At 37.2% G+C, this 23,453-nt stretch overlaps 1 long non-coding RNA gene across 2 annotated transcripts; it reads right to left on the reverse strand.

The window, feature by feature from the left end:
- Positions 1-465: 465 nt before the first annotated feature.
- Positions 466-20,628, reverse strand: LOC147577286 (uncharacterized). Of its 2 annotated transcripts, none has more exons than XR_015240106.1 (2): positions 20,346-20,628; positions 466-946 (listed from the first exon to the last, which is right to left on the reverse strand). It is a non-coding gene; the product is annotated as an uncharacterized LOC147577286 (long non-coding RNA). The 2 variants fall into 2 exon arrangements; XR_015240107.1 differs by lacking the exon at positions 20,346-20,628 and adding an exon at positions 16,381-17,078.
- Between the last annotated feature and the right edge of the window lie 2,825 nt (positions 20,629-23,453).

Raw genomic sequence — 23,453 nt, forward strand, 5'->3', positions numbered from 1 at the left:
TTCATCATTTTAAAAATTGAAAGAAGGCTACTATTTTGCCCTACTCTGGTCTTTGAAGATAAGAAAGACGGTATTAAATAGATGATAATCCTTTGTAAATTAGAGACATGAGGCCAACATAGGTATTATAAGGGGAGGATGTTTTTCCTACTCCAAAGGAGATTCCCATCTATTTCTGGAGGTGAGGTATTTTTACATAAAATGGTTTGGCACTAATTAAAGGAGGTTTTTTGATTAACCACAATGAATAATAAAAAAGTAACTGCTTTAATAGTTGATTTTCAAAGAACATTGAAAGACTGGGATAGTGAGCAGAGGCTTTGAGATTTGAAATTTGAGATAACCCCCAAAGGAAGGGTACAATTGCACCAGGTCAAAACAAACAAAAAAAGGAACAAACAACAACAACATATAGTTAGGAAACTCTGTGAACCACAAAATAAAAGAAGAAATGTATAACAAATATTCATTCAGTTGGTCATTTATTCACTTGAAAACATTTTAGTGTGAAGAGAACAGTTTGGCTGAAATTATTTTGGAGAAGGTTGGAGACAAAATGTACAGCTTCTGCTCCTTTCTGGTATGTACAAATAATTATAAAAGCTGGGGCAACTGTGTCATTGGAGATGGGACAAGTCAAAGATGTATATCTGAGAGGAGAGAATATAAGACAGGCTAACATGAAATCTCTGTTCCAATTTCTCTAGCCCTAGCTTGCCAAGTGGGGAAGTGACACTCAGGCCAAAATATAGTGATATATTTTTGGAACACCTCCTGGCTTAGTCCTGGTTTGGAATAACCATGGAGGGGTGTTTTGGACAGTGTATCTGGTCTACTTTGTGTTGGCACCTCTGCTGTTGTTCTGAAGCTAGGTGAGCCATTCTGTCTTGTCAGAATGCAGGCAACTCTGGACGTCAGGCAGAAGGCCAGGAACACCAAGAAAGTCCTGAAGGAGGGTCAAAGGTGGAGAAGGAAAAAAATGAGAGCATTTACTTCCAATTCCAGCTGGAGTGTGTACAAAAAGTGCTGGTAATATATGCTCTAGATCTATAGTCCAACAAAGAGTCTGTATGAAGGACAGTGGGTTGCATCCAGTGACTAGGTTGACCAAGAACTTACCAGATGGGTTGATTGAAGTGACAACAAGTGACAGGGACAAAAAAATAATGTAGGCAAAACAAAACAAAAAACAAACAAAAAGAAATGCAGCCTCAAAACGAAACCTATCTGGAGACCTGTAATGATCTGTTGCCTAAACTCTGCCATAGTGTCTCCTCTTTTTCTTCTTCTTCCTTTCTCTGCCCCCACTTTTTCTCTGGAAAAATTCTTTGTCTTCTCTTCTCCCTCACTTTCTTTTTTGACTTCTTTTTTTAGCAAACAATTCTATGACAAAATTTCAAATTCAGCACTGGATGTCAGAACCTCTTGCAAATTATTTTTACAAAACTTTTTAAATTAAACAAACTGAATATTTAAGAGTTTATATCAGGCATTTTAATAATCTGGTAATGGTGAGCTATTGTAGATGAACCCTCACACAAAATAGTAAGAAAACCTGGGCAACACACAAATATATCTTTCTATCTCTCTTTCTCTACTTAGGTTGATAGATGATAGGCTATATTTTTTTTTTCTTTTTTTGAGAGAGAGAGAGAGAGAAAGAGAGAGCATGGGAGAAGCAGAGAGAGGGAGAAAGACAACCCCAAGCAGACTTTACACTGTCAGCACAGAACCCGATGCAGGGCTCAATCCCACAAACTGCAAGATCATGACCTGAGCCCAAATCAAGAGTGGGACGCTCAACTGACTGAGCAACCCAAGTGCTCCTAGATAGTAGATACTTTTGTGTTTAAGAATTGGGTAACTATTAAGGTAGTAAGAATAACCAAATTCAAAATTATTTCCAGAAAAAAGAACTGCAGAGAGGTAAAAAGATGAGTCCAATGTCATGCATGATTTTCTCTCTTATACTGATCACAAGAAGAAGCTAAGAGATGGAGAGGCTGAATAGATATTCTGGAAAGATGGGTAGCAAAAATTAGAGGTTAGGAATTACCAACAAGGAGTCCTAGGAAAGACCTCTGGCTGTTAGGTCACCCCAGAGAGCCACACTTTAGGTATAAGGGTAAATTAGAATTAGATTGGCCATAGCATGACTACTCATTTAATAGGATTAAAATAACCTGTTCCTACTTTAACTGTCAACAAAATCATATGACCCAAAAATACGGGGGAAAAAAAAGACAAGAGGAACAAACTTCAAAAAAGTTCAGATATAGTAGTTATCAAACACAAACTAAAATAACCGTAATTAATATAGCCAAAAAATTAAACAATAAGAAGATTTTAGCATAGAATTTAAAGCCAAAAATAATTAATTATAAATTCCAGAAATGAAAAATACAATAATTACAATTAGAAACACTTTAAATGAAGTTGGTATCTAATGAGACACAACTGAGATGGGGACTAGTGAACTGGAAGACATATCAGAAAAAGAAAATTATATCCAGAGTAAGGCATGAAGAGAAAAAAGTATTAAAAAACAGAAACAGAAAATGACATAAAAGACATTTAAGACATGGTGGAGAACAGGGGAGAAGGGGGTCGGGGGGAATTACCATAGCTGTATTTGGAGTCCTAGAAAGAAAGAAAAGAGAAAATTTTCTAAATCCTAACAAAAATGTCACTAAGTAGAGTCAAAAGTACTGTGAATTCCAAACAGAATAAATATGGAGAAAACAACACTTAGGCCCATCACAGTGAAACCTCAAAACAAAACAAAGAGAATACCTTAAAAGAATCCAGTGAAAAGAGACATACTCCCTACAAATTAGCAGCGATAACATTGATGGCCAATAATGAGGTCAAAGGAATGATATTTTCAAAGTGTAGTAACATTGTAACTATCAAAACTTGTGAAATTCAGCAGCTAAAGCTATAGTTCGAAGGAAATATATACCCTCAAATACATATGTTAGGCAAGAAGAAAGGTTGAAAAATTAATGTCTACATGTCATCTCAAAAAGATTTTTTAAAATCTTTTGGCAAAAGCCAAAGAAAGTAGAAGAAATCATAATATTATAGCAGGAATTAATGAAACAGAAAATAAACATGCAATGGAGAAATCAGCAAAGGCAAAAATTATTTTTAAAAATATTAATAGAGTTAATAACAATAAAGCAACACTGATCAGCCAGAGAGAGATGGCATTAATTATTAGTGTTAAAAATGAAAATGCAAATTGTATAATAATTAATAATAAGAATAAAAGAATATGTCAATAAAAGGGCAAATATCTAGAAAAGACTTGACATAATGGGGTTTAAAATACTAGTTTGGGATTAAAGTACCCTAAAAAATAGATTTTAGATCAATACTTTTTGTGTATATAAAAGAAATTTTGGGGCACCTTGGTGGCTGAGTCAGTTAAGCATCCAACTCTCAATTTCGGCTCAGGTCATGATCTCACCATCTGTGAGATTGAGCCCCACATCAGGCTCTGCACTGATATAGCATGGAGCCTGCTTGGGATTCTTTCTCTCCCTCTCTTTCTCTGCCCCTCCCCCACTCACACTCTCTCTTTCTCTCTCAAAATAAACTTTAAAACAATTTTTTTAATGAAAGAAATCTCTTTTAGGACTATTAAGAATGTCATTCTAGTCATGTCCTGCCCTTCATATTGACAAGAACAGGCTATTCAGACATCCTTGAACAGCTGTTACACAGAATTATCCCTTATGGTTTGTTACAAAATTATGTATGGGGAGTTTGTAGAGGGTGACATCATAAATTCATAGACTGCATGAACTTTGGGTTGGATGATGACATGGTGAGGCGAGAATAAAAAAGAGGAGAGTAGAGGATTCTACATCATCCCAACATTTCAAAGAGTGCTTAGCATATATGCCAGGTCTTTGCTGAAGTCCAGCAGCCCAAAGAGCCCCAAATTCCCTGCATGTGTTTTCAAAGAATGAAAATTTGATGTACAAGATACTCCTTCCTGTCTCTTTGCAATCATTTTCTTAATCTTCTCCTGTTTCTCTTCTTCCCTCTCCATGTATGAAAGACTTTCCCAAGCTCTACCTTCACCCATATCTCCTCACATTAAACACAATGATTTCTCTGTATCCTTCCTACAGAGATAATCATTCTTCGTGGATGACTTTCCCAACTGTAAGTTTGGCTTTGTTGAACTCAAGACAAAAATCAAATCATGACACACTCTCCTCATTCCAGTGGCAAAGGTCTTCTGCCAAAACTTCAAACAATTCTGCCACTCAACTTCAAAATATCATTCAGGTTTTGCTAACATTGCCCCCGCTATCCCCACCTTGCCACCAAAAGGCCCCACTTTCTTGTCACAATGGCATCTGCACTGGTGTATGAACATGCTCTGTGTGCTTCAGTTCACTCTTGCACTCTCCTTTCCCAGAAATGGCCTGGAATTTTCCCTGGATTGACCTTTCACATTCTTACTCATTTTTCAAGGGCTAGTTCAAATTCCATCTTATCTGATAACCCTTCCTGTATCATTACCCTATTTTCTCCTTTCTTTACAGTCCCACAATATTTTCACCCTTGTTAGATGACTGCTCGCTCATACCATTTTAATGTTTTATAACTGAGTTATTTAAATTGCTTTTTCTACTAGAGTATAATGGTGGGGACCACTTTTTACTCACCATTGTTTTCCATCAACTCTTAGGCTGTAATTATATGATGTAAATAATAGAATCCTTTTAACTTTTAAGTTTTCACTCCAAACGTTGGCTCATTTTGTTCATGCACATCCCTGTGCCTGAACTGTCCCCCCAACCTGGAAAAAATCCTGCTTATCCTTTAATACCTAATTCTTGTATCATTTCCTTAATGAGTTGTCCTCATCATGACATAAAGTTAAGTTCATAATTCTATATGTAAAATATACTCTTTTATTAAAATGTCTAAGAAGTATTTCTCAAAAAGACGCGCTCTATTTGGCACTAGGTTTGTGATGTAAAAGTTAAATTGTTTGTATATATATTTAGTATCATCTTGAAGTACATTTTAAGGCACTTTTGACTACCTGTAATTTTTTGTATGTTTAATTAATTTCTACTAAATGTGGCAACCAGACAGTGTGAGAAAAACACATAGTCTTATTAATATGAATGTTCCAGAATAGAGTTTGAGGGCAAAGTCAATTTCCTCAAAATTACAAGGTCAAGGGGAATGTATACAAGAACAGTGCCAGGAGCCTCAATCAATGGTTCAGCAAAATTGCTTTAGCTCAAGGTTAACTGTGTTTTGGGCAGAATTCTGAGGGGGTATCACAGTTCTAATCCAATCCATGTGGCTACGCCATGGAAACAGCACTCTACCAAAAAATTTAGAGTATATATGTATAGTTCTCAAGCAATAAAACCCGACTTATTTAACCAAAGGCAGTGTTCTTCCACTGCAACAAGTATTCCCCAACTCACTGAGCATTTTTTATCCAGGCATACATCCAACAGCATACATCCAACATACATCCAAACAGCTGGAAGTATATTTTCAACAACTGAACAGTGTGTGTTCTGTAGCAGGCACTTTTAGTATGATCTAGAATTTGTGCCATTGTACTATAGTTTTATCTTCTCCTGGGTCACATTTCTACATAGACAGTGCTTTGAGATATTTGACTTAGTTGGTAGCTAAAAACAAACAAACAAACAGCAACTGTCCTTTTTATTAGAAATACATTTTAAAAGATAAGTTAGGTTGCTATATTTTATCTTGTACTATTTTCTACAAAAACTAATAAACCATGTTCAAAACACTGTGACAGAGAGAATGGAAATACAAAGAAAAATGCCAGCTTTTGCCATAAGAGAAGTCACAGTTGAATTGGGAAGACAGAAAATGCCCATGAAACTATAAATAACTGTAGGAAACACTGAAAACTAAATATGTAGTTTGTAAAACTTTCTCTCACATGAAAAAAGATTTAGCAGATTGCTAGGATGGGGAGCAGAGGTAATTATTCTCCGGGCGAGTTGCACATTCTTAGTCACGAGGCAGCAGCAATCAATATCAGACTAAGTATAAATCAGAGAAACAATGCAATGTTCCTCATTTGATTTTCTCAGATAACAGGACTCATGAACCTTTCCAGTGGCTGAATCAGCTCAGACACTATATGTTCATGTTGCATGTGTATAATTTGGGTTCTCATCTTTTCTGACAGTTCTTACATAAGTTATTCTTTTAACTGGTTGAGTTTAATTCTGCCAAGGTGATCCCATAGGCAGATTGCAATAAAATAATTTGTGTAAATAACCAGCAGTCTTAGATTCTAAATTTTAATCTGGTGATAATTCTGCATTAATAAATGAAGTTGAATTTCAATGGGGAAAGATAAAATAGACTTCTTTATATTTGTGGAAATAATTCTGGTTAGAAAGCATATTACTCAGTCTAAGTGGGTAATGAGGTATGAATCATTTCAACATAAAATCGAAAATGGTGCTTTAAAGATGAAATGATTTTTTCCCCTATTTTTTTAAGCTAGATCTTCAAAGCCAGATACATACCACAATATGCATCCAACATGAGTGCCTTTGATTGGAGAAATATCTTTAACAGAGATAGGGTGTACCAAGAATTTTTTAAGAAAGATCATCTCCTTTCTTAAATTGATGTTAGTTTTTTCTACAGCTAACAATTTGGGGTAAATCTGAAACATTCGTTTAACATTTTTTAACCACATTGTCTGTGGACAGTTTCATTTATTCATAACCAAAGACCCAATAAATGATCCAATGTTTACTGACTGCCTGCTGTAGGCTCAGCCTTAGGCTCTGTTTTATGTGCAATTAGAAAGAATCCATTCCTGTCCTCGAAGAGACTGTAATCCAATTGGGAAGACAATGGGCACACAGAAATGATAGCAACCTTGATGAGACCAAATAGAATTAAACTCTTCAGAGTATGGAAAAGACCTTAGGGAGGGTTTAAAAGAAAAAAAAAAAAGAAAAGAAAAACAAAGGAGAGAGAGAAAAAAATTTTTTGGAGGGAGCCCCAGAAACTAAACAAGCAGAGTTTGGTAGATGAAGAGCGTTACAAAGCCGAACAGCTACATTGGCCTCCACCCAGCATGACTCAGTGGTCAGAGCAGAAGGCAATCCGTGCCCCAGCAACTCCAGGCACGTGGTCTACATGGCATCCCCAACACCCCAGGTACCTCCAATGGCCATGTCTTTACAACGTGTTCTCAGCCTCTTCTATCATTTCCAAAGCCAGCAATGTATTCCCTCAAGGTCTACTTTAGACACTGCCTATTCCTTCATGATTTCTGATTGACCCAGTTGTTTTCTTTCATGAATCTGCACCTTTCTTATTGTAAGACTATGTCATATTCTGCTTTGTAGCTCTTGGTGTCTGGGACTAAGTTTCTCTCTTTTCTCCAAGAGCTCTCCAAGAGTTCCAAAGTTTCTCTCTTCTCTTTTTTTCTCCAAAAAAGATTCTACTTTATATCTTTGACAGAGCCTAATAAGGGTTACCCACTCAAGGATTACTTACCAAATGAATGGATGTGATATAAAAAAAAATCCATAATACATGCAATAAACTGTAAATTACACAGTTGCCGTTAAACCTACTTAAGTAATTCCTGATAAACCAGGTGAAATAGTAGCCCCGGTTTTTGAGCAAAAGAAAATTTGCAAGCAAATTACATATAAGAAAGAATACAACATAGTTTAGAGTGTTAGTGAAAAGGCTTTTATATTAATCATGAGGTAACAAAGGCAGGACCAGGCATTAGCACTGGTAACCAGGAACAGGATGAATATATATGATTGGGTAGATACAGGACATGAAACAAATAGATAACAGACTAGGTATTTTTCTAATTTTTAAGTTCCATAAAAGTTTGGATAATGTCTTGTGTGCCTTGTAGATGTTATGCTATTTTTTTAAGTTTATTTATTTTGAGAGAGAGAATACAAGCAGGGGAGGGGCAGAGAGAGAGGGAGAGAGAAGCCCATGCAGACTCCGTGCTTTCAGCACAGAGACTTGATGACGACTCCATCCCACGAACTGTGAGATCGTGACCTGAGCCAAAATCAAGAGTGGGACGCCCAACCTACTGAGCCACCCAGGTGCCCTATGTAAATGTCACAATATTAAGCAGTGATTTGTAAGTGAAAGAGGATTACTGGGAAGAGGATTGCTAAACGCCAATCCCAATGTGGGTGTTCCCTCACTGTGTGATGTTGAATAAATTGACATCTCTGTTTCTCAATCTCCACAACCATGCAGTAGGGATAGTAATGTTAAATTCTTTGGACTGCTGTGAAGAACCAAAAGAAAGTATAAAAACATGCCGACTGCAGTCTCTGGCACTTGAACCAGTTAATGGTAATTACCACTGAATGTTTGCTAAATTTATGAACAGAAGCATTAGGGTGGAGGCGAAAGGAAAAGAAAGGACACAGAGAAGGAGTGAACAGGCCATTGGAAGAGAATGAGAATAGTTCAAGGTCAGTAGACTCAATGGAGCACTTCAGTGTCCTCTGGTTGCTTTAAATCGGGTCAGAAGACCACGCCAAAGAGATGAGCCTCTATGAAAGAGGGGCTGGAAACAACAGAGTTCATTGTTGTGATACTATAAAACATACCACAAAATGAACTGGACACATCTTTCGTATGAAGAATTCTTATTATGATGTGTGATCATTAGTTATAAATAGTTTGCAGTTAGGATAAATGACTATAATTACCATTTGTGGTCGCATGGCTTAACCAAGCATTAGGTAGAGTTAGCTGTGAAAAAACTTATGAACCAAGCAGAGGCCTTAGGTGATTATAGTCACCTGAATGACAAGAGCACGAGGTAAAGAACAGCCACTGACATGAGACCCCATGCACTTAAAGAGCATATCTCACTCTCTGCACTCCCCCTTTCTTTTGAACTCCCAAACCTTAAGGAATAAAGGGCAAGGAACTTACGGCATGAAACCTTTTAGATTTCCTTGGTATCTAGAACATCTAGAAGCAAATTAAAAAATCCCCTCATATATCCAGGATAATTTTGGTAAAAAAAAAAAAAAATGCAGGTTAAATATTTCTGTGCTATGTAATTACACCCTAGAATATTTATTGACTGTCTATACTCTATGCTACCTTCTTTGTACCTAGTTTTTAGACTGTGAAGAACAAATGTATGGCAGTAAGGCCAGCCTCCATCCCAACATGTGTTCTGGACTCTGATTCCCGGACCTGAGCACTTTAGACCCTACATTATCAATCAAACTCCATATTCCTCTTATTGGAGCTAAACTCAGCCTCAGAATTCACCTAAATGCATTGCTCTAGTCAGCCAACCACAAATGGATTGGAATTAGTTTCTAAGTTAAAACCTATCTGTCATCCTTGGTTCAGATATTTATCTGCCTCAAGGCAGCCGTCTGGAATACATGGTCTCTACAATTCATGTCTGTTCTATGTGCCTATAAAACTCTCAGTTCCAATAATCCAATTAGCAGAACAAGGTCGTGATTATATAAGATGGAAACTCTTGAGTATTGAAGTCTTAAGGTAAATCAAGATTAAGGAAATCTATGTCTATGGTTGCATGAGTAAGTATATCTTTATTTTGGTATCCTTTAGATTATTCTAGTTGTGCATGTGTGTGTGTGTGTGTGTGTGTGTGTTTGTAGAATTACTTCATATTTCAGTTTACCCATGTTCATGTTATCCCATATTTACTTCCATGATCATTTTTTACAGCTTTTATTCTAATGGTTGCATGTTTCTGAACCAACTCATACTTTAGTCTGAAGTCTTCTAATCATTCCTTCTGGCGTTACTTACTAGTCTGAAATGTGAGGATGCTAAGACACTTTTTAAACCCCTGGCACTTTGAATAATGACGGGCAGATTGCCTTGAAGGAGACATACCTGGCTGTTTTCAGCACACTGGATTTACTGCCAACAATTTGAGAAGAATAAATGTTTAAACACCACGGTTTCCAGAATTTAAAACTAGTTTATGATTTTTCTACACTTTTGTATATTTTGGATCTTTTTTTTTTTTCTTATTTCCTTCCTGTCCTCCAGTGTCATCTCTCAAAGATTTCTGACCTTTATTCAGAAAGGTTTAAAAGTTATAGGTGTGACTCTATATTACATTTTCTTTGATACTCTTTTCTCCCCCAAACCCCAAAACCATTGTGGATTAGTATCTTTATATTTCTTTCCCATTGTGTGCAATAGTTCCCTCCAAATTGAAGTTTATACAAATAAACTATATTATGTGACTCCATCCCGTTTCTTTCATGGCACCAAAATAAATAGATTAGGAGTTCTAACAAAGTACCTGGAGTAGAAGGTATCTTTGGATTCTATAGAAGACATATGCATGATTTCAAGATTTTAGCACTCTCTTTATTGAAGGGACTTCCGTAATTCATTCAATCCACCTATGTCATAGTATAAAATGAAATGGTGTTTCAAATAACTTGTCCTTTTTGCGTTGCATGTATTCAATGAATGGCATTAAAGGATGGTACGAACAAATTTTCTGGAGTGAGAATGAACACATTTCAGAGGTTAAGGGGCAGATTAGCCTGGCTGGAGCAAGGTGCTTTAAAGAATTTTAAGGAGGAGTAATGGTAGGCATAAAGTCTGAAGCAAACCAATCACTACAGAGAATCGCAACTTCAAAAAGGTGGGCACCTCTAACAACAATCTGGGTGTCTTTACAACGTTTTAATTTTCGTTAGGGACGGGGGGGGTCTTGCTAAGGTTTCTCCAATTCATCTTAAAATTAAACACTCTGGAGACCATTCTTTAACAACTCTTTTGGGTCATTCCAAAACACCTCTGTTACGGAGATTAATACTCTTTGATTCGGAGCCAAAAGCATGGTTTTCAGATGTTACAATTACCTGTTCAACTTCTCAGGGGCAATTATTTGAAAGGAGTAAATGCTCTGACTACAATTGCCTCTGTGGGAGCCGCAGTAATTGCCATTCATCAGGGCAGCAACCTGCTGAGGGCATCAATTCATAAACTCTGAGCCATCAATAAACTGGAACCTGGGCCCCTGGTGCCAACATTCTTTACACAATGAAATATTATTACTGGCAATTAGGTAAACAATGAGCCAACCCAGAAATGGAAGGGCGGTTGCCAGTGACTACCTTAGTGCGTCATCCACAGATGTCTTGATTCTTTTCCTGCAAGAGAAACACCTTGGGATGACTTTTTACACCACCAGGATCTGAATGGTCATAATAACTCTCACAGATGAAAGGATGAAGAAAGAAGGAAATGTTAACAAATGAGTTTTTCTTTAAATTAGGAAATGTGTTGTGGGGTGGTAGGTAACAGCCTTCTTAGCATAGATAGCCACAGGTATCACGTGCTACCTTTGCATGTGGCTACTATAGGGTAAAGTGGGGGAAGGAAGGGAACCATATAACTGAACTCAAGAAAACTACCTCCGTGGCCACAGTCCTGGGGCAAAATGCTTAACAGTGTTCAGGGTATCTATGTTAATGAGAGCTGATGATTTGTGATGTGCCTAAGAGTCTGAAAAGATTTTGTCACAGGCATGCCGGGCGGTTCAGTCAGTTAAGCATAAGACTTTTGATTTCAACTCACATCATGATTAAATGGTTCCTGAGTTCAAGCCCCAAGGCAGGCTTTTTGGTGACATCTCAGAACCTGATTGGGATTCTCTCTCTCTGTTCTTCCCCCCACCCCCACTCTCAAAAATAAATAAACATTAAAAAATAAAAAATAAAAAGATTTTGCTATACACAATGAAATTTGATCACCATAATATATCAGTGAGGTAAACAGGATGGGAATTGAGGACTGTGGGCTCTCATTGTGTTGCTGCTTTTCATAAGGAGAGAAGATTGAGAGTCAGAGATGCTAAGTAATTGCTCAGATCACTGAGGTCACTCCCAGACCAGTGTTTTTCCCATTCTGTCCAGTTACCTGTCTGGTTCAGATTTTCCCCTTCAAAGGTGCTCTCAGACCAGTCTGGAAGTACATTTCCAGTGTACCCAATACCTATCACCAGGCACCTGGGCCCCGGTTCCTTTCCCTCAGAGCAGCAACTTTCCCAGGGCCCTGACCTGAAGAACAGAGGAATGGGCAGCCGGAGATGGGTCAGGAACTTGTGGGGAAGCCCCGCTTCTTGTGCAAGAGCTTGAAGACCAGGAGTGAAACCGAAGGCGCCATCAGCTGCTTCAGACAGACAGGGCTGTGCAAAGTATTTGAACTGACAAACACACGGTCATGTTGAAATGCACTCAGAAAGTTGATATGTGATGAATGTTTGGGATGTTTTATGAAGTGAAAAAGAAAGTGACTCCACAACCAGATAATTTCAGTCATTTTTCTGTCTAAGTTGGAATTGATGAGTCCCTCATCTCCACTCCTGTTATTTTTACCCAAATAAATAACACCGTTGAAGCCGTTTGATGGGATGAGAGTACTGCTAAAACAGGAAAAATCTGTGAGAACAGAAGTGGTGGGAGGTCAGGAATTTTTAAAAAGCAGCATTAGAGAAATGCTGTGGTTTGGGGTGTATTCCTAAGGTAATGCAGTGTGCCCTTGGTCAGGAAATTCTTTTGACTGATAAATCATGTTTTATTTTTATATGTGTCCCAAGTTTATTAAATTCATTTTGTATATCAAACAAGTGTAGGATCAATAAAATGCATTTCTGAAAACTAAGCAGGACATGGCGGTGTAGTGGTTAGAGCACAGGAGGAAGAGCCAGGCGTTCGCCATTTTCACCGCCATCAGGAGAGCCAGTGGCTTTTTGTCTCCTACCCTCGTCTTAAAATGAAACAAAACAAAAACAGACCTTTTCCCCTCTAAAAGCACTCGTCCTATTCCTGCTTGTGTACTTCCCTTATTTCTCCTTTTCTCCTTCCCTTTAGTTTTTAAGCCAACTCAAAGTTTTGGGGGGACTGTAGCAGGGTCTAGGATATCTAATCGTTGAGGCCTTTCAAGACCTCTTCACAGAAACATTTAAAATGCCAAAGGATGAACCCTAATGAAAAGTTTACAGTAGTTATGTTTGACCTTTGTTCACAGTAGGAGCAAGGATTGAGCCAAGAGGATCCTGAAAGCCAAGTACATATAAAATATTCTAAAGAATTTCCTCTGAAGTTTCAATAGAAAGACTTCTAAAGTTTCCCTAACTTCTAGGTGTGGGATTAATTTTTAAACTCAGGAGAGGAAAGAAATATTAGAAAATAACTATTAAATGAAATACTCCCCAGGCTCAAGAATGTCCTGATCTTGACCAGGATCTTGGTGTATCCTATCCTGATCTTGTGTCCTGAACGTGTATCTTGACCTTGGTGTAGCCTATGTCTATAATTAGGCAAGTAAAGCAAATCATGGCAGAATTACTTCAGATTAAAACAACAACAAAAAAACCACATTGGAATTAGTAAAATTTTTCACAGGAAGGTATGATTTGCTGTTTTACTGCTCTCCTCTGAGTTCACATGCCTCATTGTTTTCTCCCTCATTAGATTATAAACTTTTTTTTTTAATTTTTTTTTTTAACGTTTATTTTTGAGACAGAGACAGAGCATGAACAGGGGAGGGGCAGAGAGAGAGGGAGACAAAGAATCCAAAACAGGCTCCAGGCTCTGAGCCATCAGCACAGAGCCCGACGCGGGGCTCGAACTCACGGACCGCGAGATCGTGACCTGAGCTGAAGCCGGACGCTCAACCAACTGAGCCACCCAGGCGCCCCAGATTATAAACTTTTGAGAGCAAGGACTATGCGTTCTGTTTCTTATTGATCTTCAATAGCAACCGACACCATTGAGTGAGTCTTGTATATGACTCTCTTAGCTAAAGGATTTTTCCCTCCTAAAAGTATAATCTTTTTCTTTTTTTTCCTAAAAAAAAGACATCACAGACATAAACTGATATAGAATCAAAAGTATAAAGAATATGGAATATCAAATTTTGTATTTAGTTTATATTTAGGTTTTGTATATTTTATAATATTTATTTTATAAAACCCACAATTCTGCCCGACGACCAGTAATATCTTCAGAATGAGTTGACAGAATGTCTTTTTCCACTGTTTGGATTTTAATCTAATCATTATTTTACATTAGCCTAGTTGAACATACAGCATTCAATTTTAAAAGTCCCTTTGCTTATTTGTGAATCCAGGTGCTAATGCCAAATACCCATGATTAGTTATTTGCATTTTGGGCCTTTACTGAACTTTGTGGACCGGAGAGAGTGCCAGAGACAATGGGACACTAGATTGCATTGGGCACACCTCCTTTATTGGAGTGTTCCCTGTGGCACTTGAAATCTCTAGCACAGAATGTGGGATTGGTTACTCACAGTTTTACAATTTTATCAATTGCTCACCTATTTCTGAAATAGATGGTAATGTCCCTGAATGTAGCAACCATCATTTCTTATATGATCTCTAACATTTAACACGGCTCTGAGAGGTAAAAGCAATCTCATTTAATTCAAGATTTTGGAAACCAAAATAACAGCAGATAGGTAAAACATAACAGCTTTTTACCTCATCCAATACGACTGTGTGGAGCATATGCACACGTGTGTGTATAGGTAAAGCTACGTGACAAGAGATGTGCTGAGGTTTTCTAGGTATGGAAAAAACAAGATCTTGCATTGTGTTTTTCAACAAATCTGTTAAGAGTCACTTATTTTAATTGCTGGTTATGCATTCCATTACGTGGGGAGAAATGCTTTCAAAATATGTTCCTGACTCAATAAGAAAATGTTCAACCCTCACCTACTGATTTGCCGCTAGGGGCTGTGTGGTCATCATTTATGTGACACCAGACTGGCGAGCAAAGTTAATCTCAAATAACAAAGTGTTTATGATGTGAAAAAAAACAAACACAATTCTCTACAACAAATTGAACAACATTCTAAATAATGTCTCAAAGACTCAAATCACTATTTAGAAGATTGCTTTAAAGTAAACCTTGAAGGGGCGCCTGGGTGGCGCAGTCGGTTAAGCATCCGACTTCAGCCAGGTCACGATCTCGCGGTCCGTGAGTTCGAGCCCCACGTCGGGCTCTGGGCTGATGGCTCAGAGCCTGGAGCCTGTTTCCGATTCTGTGTCTCCCTCTCTCTCTGCCCCTCGCCCGTTCATGCTCTGTCTCTCTCTGTCCCAAAAATAAATAAAACGTTGAAAAAAAAATTAAAAAAAAAAAAAAAAGTAAACCTTGAATATCACAGGAAAACTCCACTCATTCACAAGTAGACCAAAATGTTTTTATGACTATACACAGATTAACTATATGTAAAATGTAAATGTTATGGCAGCAGTTATGTGTATTTTTCCCAACATTAGCTCTGCCTGCCCCTATCTCCAGAGGAAAAGACTAATGCCTGGTCCAGTGCTTTTCATTTTCTAAAATCTTGTGTCAGCAGCTTCTTCACTAAAGTTTTTAGTTAAGTAGCTTTGCAATTATGGTTCATGAATTTAACTGTAATTGTGCTCATTATTGAATCAAGGACTTTGTGGCCTGTAGTAATTTATTTCCATATAATACGTTCTTTCAATTTCTCAAGATGTTGTCACAGACAGCCAGACTCTTTCAACCATTCTGCATGAATAAGCATGGCAGTTGCTAACTGGCAGCCATTCTGTGACCAAGAGGAGAATCAGCCTGAGAAGCTAACTAACATGTGACTATCTGAACAAAGAGATAAAAACAAACAAACAAACAAAGATGAACATAGGAGAAGGGGGGGTGGGAAGAAAGGGAAGCAAATCATAAGAAACTCTTAACCATAGAAAACAAACTGAGGGTTGCTGGAAGGAGTTGGGTGGGAGATGGGCTAGATAGGTGATGGGTATTAAGGACAGCATTTGTGATGAGCCCTGGGTGTTGTAGTAAGTAATGAATCACTAAATTCTATTCCTGAAACCAGCGTTACACTATATGTTCACGAACTAGAATTTAATAAAAATTTGAAAAAAAAGTGCCTACAGTAGATTAAAAAAAAAAAAACTAGATCTGATAACATTGTGAGCTAATTGGCAACTCAGAAAATTGCCCTACCTCTAAACTTCTTCTAATGTGATTAAAATTATTTTATTACTGTTTATACTAATGTTACTTAGAGACAAGAGTATACTAAGGCAATACTCAAAGAAAAAGAGTTTAAAGAGGTAGCACCAAGAAACTATTCAAATGACAATTTTTCCTGGAGCCATCCACGACTACTGACTAGATTTGAGCCAAGTTATTCAAAGAGTAAAGATAAAAGTGAACATCACAGATCAAAGAGGTAAACAGTCAGAATCGCTCCATCCACAGTTGCGAGAGTCTAGATTGCTGTAACGGCGGTCAGTCCTGTGCTTACCTGCTGTTGCTGCTGTTGTTCTCGTTGCTATTGTTAAAGTCTTGAGTTTCCTCTACAACAGCCAGGTTTATTAAACTTTATTGTACGAGTCAAATAATTTGCTGTCTACCGAACTCACAATGTGGTTTCTTTGCATCACCAAGAGGTGAAACAAACTGTCACTTCATTTTGTTTGTTTCTGCATGTCTACCTAAGAACAAAAGGGAGTCATTTCTCAGCCCTCAGACAATACTAACAGCCACTCAGATGACTGCTTTCACTCACGGTTGAAGGTTTTCCCTTGCATCATCATTTGACTCATCCAGTTAATGGATAACACCTTCATGCTTTGACAAATTCTAAGCTAAGTGTAATCTTTCCGTTTCCGTCGTAGGTGACCAGTTGCTATTGCTGTTAAAATGTACAACATTCGTGTTCTCTCTTTCTGTCTCCTATTCTTTAATGAAGTATTTCAGTAAGTTTGTTTTTCAAAACTAAGACAGCAGCTAGAGCAGTCTAAAACCAGGTTGCCTGGGTTTGCCATCCAGTTCTTACCTACAGGCTCTTTGGTAGGTAACAGCCTCTCTGGGTATTACTTTCCTCATTTGTAGAATGAGGAATAAGTAGAATCTACTTCATAGGATTGCTGGGAAGATACCATGAGTAAATATAGGTAAAGCACTTAGAAGGATACCTCACATACCATATATAACTAGCTAGCCACTCATTCATACATTCAACAAATAATTCACTCAGCTCCTAATATGGGTAAGGCACTCTGTCAAGACTGAGGGGAATGTAAAGATAAAAAAAACACAGTCTATTTCTGCTTTCAAGTAGTTGACTATGTCGTCTGCGAGATAGAGCACAAACAAAAATAACATCAAGGAGTATTACAAAAAAACACATTATTTAAGTACACTGTACCTGAAGAGTGAAGGCAGAGACGGGTCAATGCTACTTTTACTTTTCCCTTATAGTCATGTAGTTTACGGAGCATAGTGATTTTGTATTTTTCTGTGGCTGTAAAGATTCTTTTGTCAAAGTGTCCTTGTGTGTTGCCTGTTTTCTTAGTAATCCATGAAGCAAAGTAGCGCAGCATAAGCAAGGATACGAAAGGAAGTACCCAAACATAGGAAACATACTGTGGTCTTCTCTCTGATTACTGAGTAGAACTAACCATACCTTCCTCTGTAATTCATTGTGCCCTGTAAATACTTTGCTAACTGAGAGATCAAAGATCATATCTTATTGAGCTTTGAATCCTTGGTATCTAATAAAATGTCCCTGATTTCAGAGACCTGGCCAATTAAAATATCATTTTTTCCTGGTGACGACAATTGGTTCAGAAATGGGAAAATCACCCAAATCAGATTCAGAAATTTTCTGCCAGAACAATTGTTGAAAGGTTCATTCTGTCTACTCAGTTTGCCAAGCTGTTGGAATATGAGGTGGAATTGTCAACAACCATCTTGCTGCCACCTGGAGAAAGTCTGAGAAGGAAGCAGAGCAGAGGCAAGAGAGCCAGAGACATAGAGAGAGAGAGACAACATTGACAGCATTGGAACTCTGTATTTAGCTGGGCTTGGCCCACCACCTTGGCCTTCATAGTTAATGAGCAAATACATTCTCTCTTTGCTTAAAACCAGCTTGGAAAAGGATGTTTGCTTACATACAAGACCCAGAGTATGTGCTGTTATTATTATTCACAGGATTTTTTTGAAATGAAATCTTCTTAAAACATAGTTTTATTACTTGAATTGTTATGGAACTGAAGCAATCATCACCATCCCTAGCACCCCTTCCCTACCACAGCCTTGACATTGTCATTTGCATAGAGCTTTATAGTTTACAAAGAACTTCCTCTGTCACATTGGATCCTAGTTCCAATCCACTCCTCAAGTAGGGAAGCATTGTTATTAATTCCCTATGTGCAAGGAAATTAAGGTTTTGATCAGTTAAGCAACTTGCCTATAAATTCCTTCATTTTGTAGATGAGTATCTGTTTTCAAAATTTTAATTTTCTATCACAAAAAAATGTATATTGACTTATCCTTGTAGCCAAAATGGAACAACAAACCCAAATTTACCCTCCCATTTTAAACAAGTGAGAAAATAGGAAAATATATATATATATACACATATGTATTCAGACATTGAAAGGCAGCACCACCACAGGACCATAATCTCTGAGAAAAGGGAAACAAAGTGAACCATGCCCTCAGACCAGCCTGATGCCTGGAGGCAGTTTCCAGGCTGCATGCAAATCAGGGAGGGAAAACCCAGAAGGACCTTATGGTCTCTCTGAGTTGAGGAAACAGAGAAAACAGTTCTGGAAGGCTAAGGCAGCTAGTATTTAAGGGTGGAATCGCAGAAAGGAGGGAGCTTCTGGTAGCTACACAGAGAGAGCTCCAAGGATCTGCAGAGGTTACCTTCAGTTTTTGGCTGAGTACTAATCAGTGCAGGTTGGGAGAAAACGATCTAAGCTCAGAGAAAGAGCCACCAGAAAAACCAGGGAGAACAATTCCGGATGCTCACACCAGCCTGAGAGTAGTTTGCATTGCTCCCAGCCGGAATGGAAAGACATTATATTACAATAATAGGGTGGAATCCCCAGAAAGGCCACATATTGGTCATGGGTCTGAATTAGCCCCAGAACAAAAGCTCCTCTTCTTCCATAATAGCAAAATCTAAAAGTACATCTCACAATGATCCAACTGATTCCAAGTGACTTAACAGTACACCAAGATGAAATCCAACACTATTTAAAGGAATACAATATAATCCAGCTAGCAACAATAGAAAATTCACAGCATCTGGCATCCATTAAAAAAATTACTAGATATGCAAATAAGCAGCACGATATCACTTCTAACCAGGAGAAAATCAATCATTAGAAATAGTCCTAGAAATGACAGAGATAAGGGAATTACCAGGAAAGCATCTTGAAATAGTTATAAATATGCTCCATATGTTCATGGTGGTAGAAAAACACATGAGTATGATGAAAAAAAAAATTAGAGATATGAAAAAGACCACTACTGAAGATGAAAAATAAACATTAAATGAAAAGTGATTTGGTTTAAATTGGCAGCATATTAGTCACTGCGGAAAAAAGTATGGCAATAGACCGTTGAAAAGAAATCATTGGAGTAGTAGAAACTATTAGGACATATCAGTTGAAACTATCCAAAATGCAACACAGAAAAAAAGATTGAAAACTATGAAGAAAGCATCAATGACCTCTGAGACATTATCAAGCAGTGTAATAAATTTGTAATAGAATCCTGAAAGAGGTGAAAGAAAGGAATAGAAAAAATATTTGAAGAAATAATACTAATTTTTTTTTGAAATTTGATCCAAATAATCTGCGCACCAATACAAGAAGTATAAAGAATATAAAAAATAAACATGAATAAAAGCATGCCAAGTAACATTGTAACCAAATTACTAACAGTGATAAAGTCTCAAAAGTGGTTAAAAAATGCATACGGAATATATTAAAGAACAAATACAGAAATATTAGCAGACATTTTGTCAGAAACCATGCAAGCCAGAAGATAATGACACAAATATTTTGAAGTCAGGAAGGAAAGAAGGAAGGGAGGGAGGCAGAGAGGGAGGAAGGAAGGAAAGAAGGGAGGGAGGGAGGAAGGGAGGGAGAGAGGAGGAAGGAAGGAAGGAAGGAAGGAAGGAAGGAAGGAAGGAAGGAAGGAAAAATGTTTTTTCAATGAAACAGGAAATTCATTGCCAAAAAAATTAAAATAAAATAAAGGGGAAAAAAAAGGACAGAGTGGTTTAAACTGCATTAAAAAGCAAGACCTAACTATATGCTTTCTACAAGAAATTCAGTTTACTGTGTTAATCAGGAGACAACAGGGAAACAGACCAATGGGACAAATACATGCATAGACAAATACATATTATATATATACATATATATTAAAAAATCTCCTTACATTTATATATTTATTGAGTTGACTCACATGATTATGGAGACTAAGATGTCTCAGTCTGCCATCTGTAAGCTGTATACCCAGAAAAGACAGCAGTAGGGTTTCAATCCAAGTCTGAAGGCCTGAGAACCCAAACTGATGGTACAGCTTCCAGTTCAACTGCAAGAGAAAACCAACATCCCAATTCAAAAACAGGCAGAGAGGGTGAATTCTTCCTTACTTCTCCTTTTTACTCTATTTACATTTCCGATTGATTGAATGAGTCCCCCTTCCCCGTATTGCAGAGGACAATCTGCTTTACTCAATGTACCAATTCAAATGTCTCATCCAGAAACACCCTTACAGACACACTGAGATTAATGTTTAACCAAATATCTGGGCACCCTATGGTTCCATCAAGTTGACACGTAAAATTAACCAGCAAAAATACAAATACAGCAATGTTAAAAGTAAAAAAGATGAGAAAAGATAGACCATGAAAACTCAAATTAAAAAAAAAAATCTGAAGTGATCATACTAATATCAAAGAAAATAGACCTCAGAACGTGAGAAATAGGCCCACCAACCCAATGGAAGGAGAGACTCAGAGAATCAGAGCATGTGAAGTGAGGTTTTAATCAACATACTTGCAAGAGCTAGCATCTGACAGGTACACTCTGAGCAGTTATAGCAGACAATTTATCTCCTAGCGTCCAAGTCCTGCCCCTGGTTCCTCATTGGCTGAGTACTACAGAGGTCACAGCCTTACCCAGACATCACCGATGCCCACATAAGGCAAAAATTAGTCTGATTGGAACAAATGTACATTCCCCTGAGGTGACAGAGACTTTCAGTCCCTCCTCCCTTTGTTCTTTGGCAAATGCTCATTGCAAAGCCTATGAAAATAGCCTCGTGAAATGGAGAGGGGAAGAAGAACTAGGAGACAAAGCGTCTAAGGATTTGGGACTCCATTGCGGGGCTTGTAAACCTACTGTTAACTAGGCTGCCTAGCTTTTTATTTGGTATTTATGAAAATGAATCATCACCCTAACTTCTCATAAGAATAAAGATTATTGCTAAAGGGATCAGTTCATCAGGAGGACAAAAAAAAAAAAAAAAAAAAAAAATCTAAATGTGTATGCACCTAATAACAAAGCTTCAAAACACATGAAGCAATAACTGAGGAAAAACACCTGACAGGATAACTAGCAAATCTATTGCTATGATTGGGGATTTCAACACTCTTTCTGAGTAATTCATAGAAGAAATGGACAAAAAATTAGTAGTGTTACACACTTGGATACTACTACCATTTCATTTTACATGAAGCACTGTTTAGAGGAAAATTTACAGTTCTAAATGTCTCCAATAGAAACAAAGAAAGATCTATAATGATCTGAGCTTGCACCTTAAGAAACTAAGTACAGAAGAGTAAATTCAGCACAAAGTAAGCCTGAATAGAGGGATGAAAAAGAGAGGAATTCACTGAGAGCAGAAAAAAAGAATAGAGAAAATAAATAAAACCAAAATTTATGTCTTTGAAAAGAAAAATAAAATTGGCAAACCTCTTGGCATACTAATCAGAAAAAAGAGAATACACAAACCATCAATATCAGGAATGACAGGGAAGACATCATAATAGATTCTACAGACATTCCAAAAATAATGAAAAAATATGAATAACTTTGTGCTAATAAATTTTAGAACTTTGATGAAATAAAGAAATTCCTTAAGATGCAAATAACAAAAGATCATTGGAGAAGAAGCAGATAACCTGAATAGCTCTACATCTGTTAAAGTAATTGAAAACATAGTTAAAAACCTTCCCTCCAAAAAGGAAACAAAACAAAATAAAACCCCAACATCAGATAATGTTACCGGTAAATCCTACCAGAAATATAAGAAAAACTACTAATTCTACAAAAATTGTTCAGAAAATTGAAGAAGAGGACATAACCTCTCACCTCATTTTATATGGCCAATATCAACCTGGTAGAAAACAGACAAAGACAACATAAGAAAATTAGAGGCCAATAAGCCTCCTAAACATCCTAACAAAATTTTAGCCAAAAAATCCAGGAATATATACAAAAGATAATACATTATGATCGTGTGAGTTTTAATTAAACAAGGCAAGGTTGTTTTCATATTTTAAAATCAGCCAAAGTGATACCTCATATTTATAGAATACAAAAGAAAACCCATGTGATCAACTCATTTAGCAGAAAAATATTTGATAAAGTATTTTTATGTTGGATACTATTCAAGAGTTATTTATGATAAAAACTCTCAAGAAACTGAGAACAGAAGAAAACTTCCTCAACTGGGTAAAATCAAAAAGCTATTGCTCTCATCACACAAATATTGAAAATAAGGCAAAGATTTCATCTGTGTTTCTTTTATTCAATATTGCATTGCAGAATCTAGCCAGCACAGTAAGGCAATAGAAGAAAAAAGGTATACCGTTTAAAACAGTCTACGTAGACAACCTTACAGAATCTGCAAAAATGTTATTAAAACTAATAAGTGAGTTTAGCAGGGTTGCAGGAATCAATGTCAATACATGAAAATACATCACACTTTATAAACAACAAACATTTAGAGATGAAAATTGGAAATATCATGTCACTTATAATATTGTCAAATAATCAGAAAGCTTAGGGATTTATTAGATCAAAATAATGAAAATATGTATCCTGAAATCTACAAAATATTCCTGAGAGAAATTAAGGAAGATCTTTCAAAAATGGAGATATGTAACATGTTTATGGATGAGAAGACTGAACATTACTAAGATATCAATTATCACAAATTGAACTACTCACACAATAGAATCCCAAGTGAAATCCCAGTAGCATTTTTTTCTTTGCTAGAAATTTATAAGCTGATTTTAAATACGTATGGAAAAATCAAAGGATGCAGAGCAACCAAAAGAACTGTCAAGTGTGAGAACTTACATCCTCTGATATCAAGTTTTATTAAGAAACTACAGGGGCGCCTGGGTGGTTCAGTCGGTTAAGCATCCGACTTCGGCTCAGGTCATGATCTCGCAGTTCGTGAGTTCGAGCCCCGCGTCGGGCTCTGTGCTGACAGCTCAGAGCCTGCAGCCTGTTTTGGATTCTGTGTCTCCCTCTCTCTCTGACCCTCCCCCGTTCATGC

This window comes from Puma concolor, chromosome C2 (assembly GCF_028749965.1).
Source record: "Puma concolor isolate L17-30 chromosome C2, mPumCon1.1.hap2, whole genome shotgun sequence".
In the NCBI taxonomy this organism is placed as follows: Eukaryota; Metazoa; Chordata; class Mammalia; order Carnivora; family Felidae; genus Puma; species Puma concolor.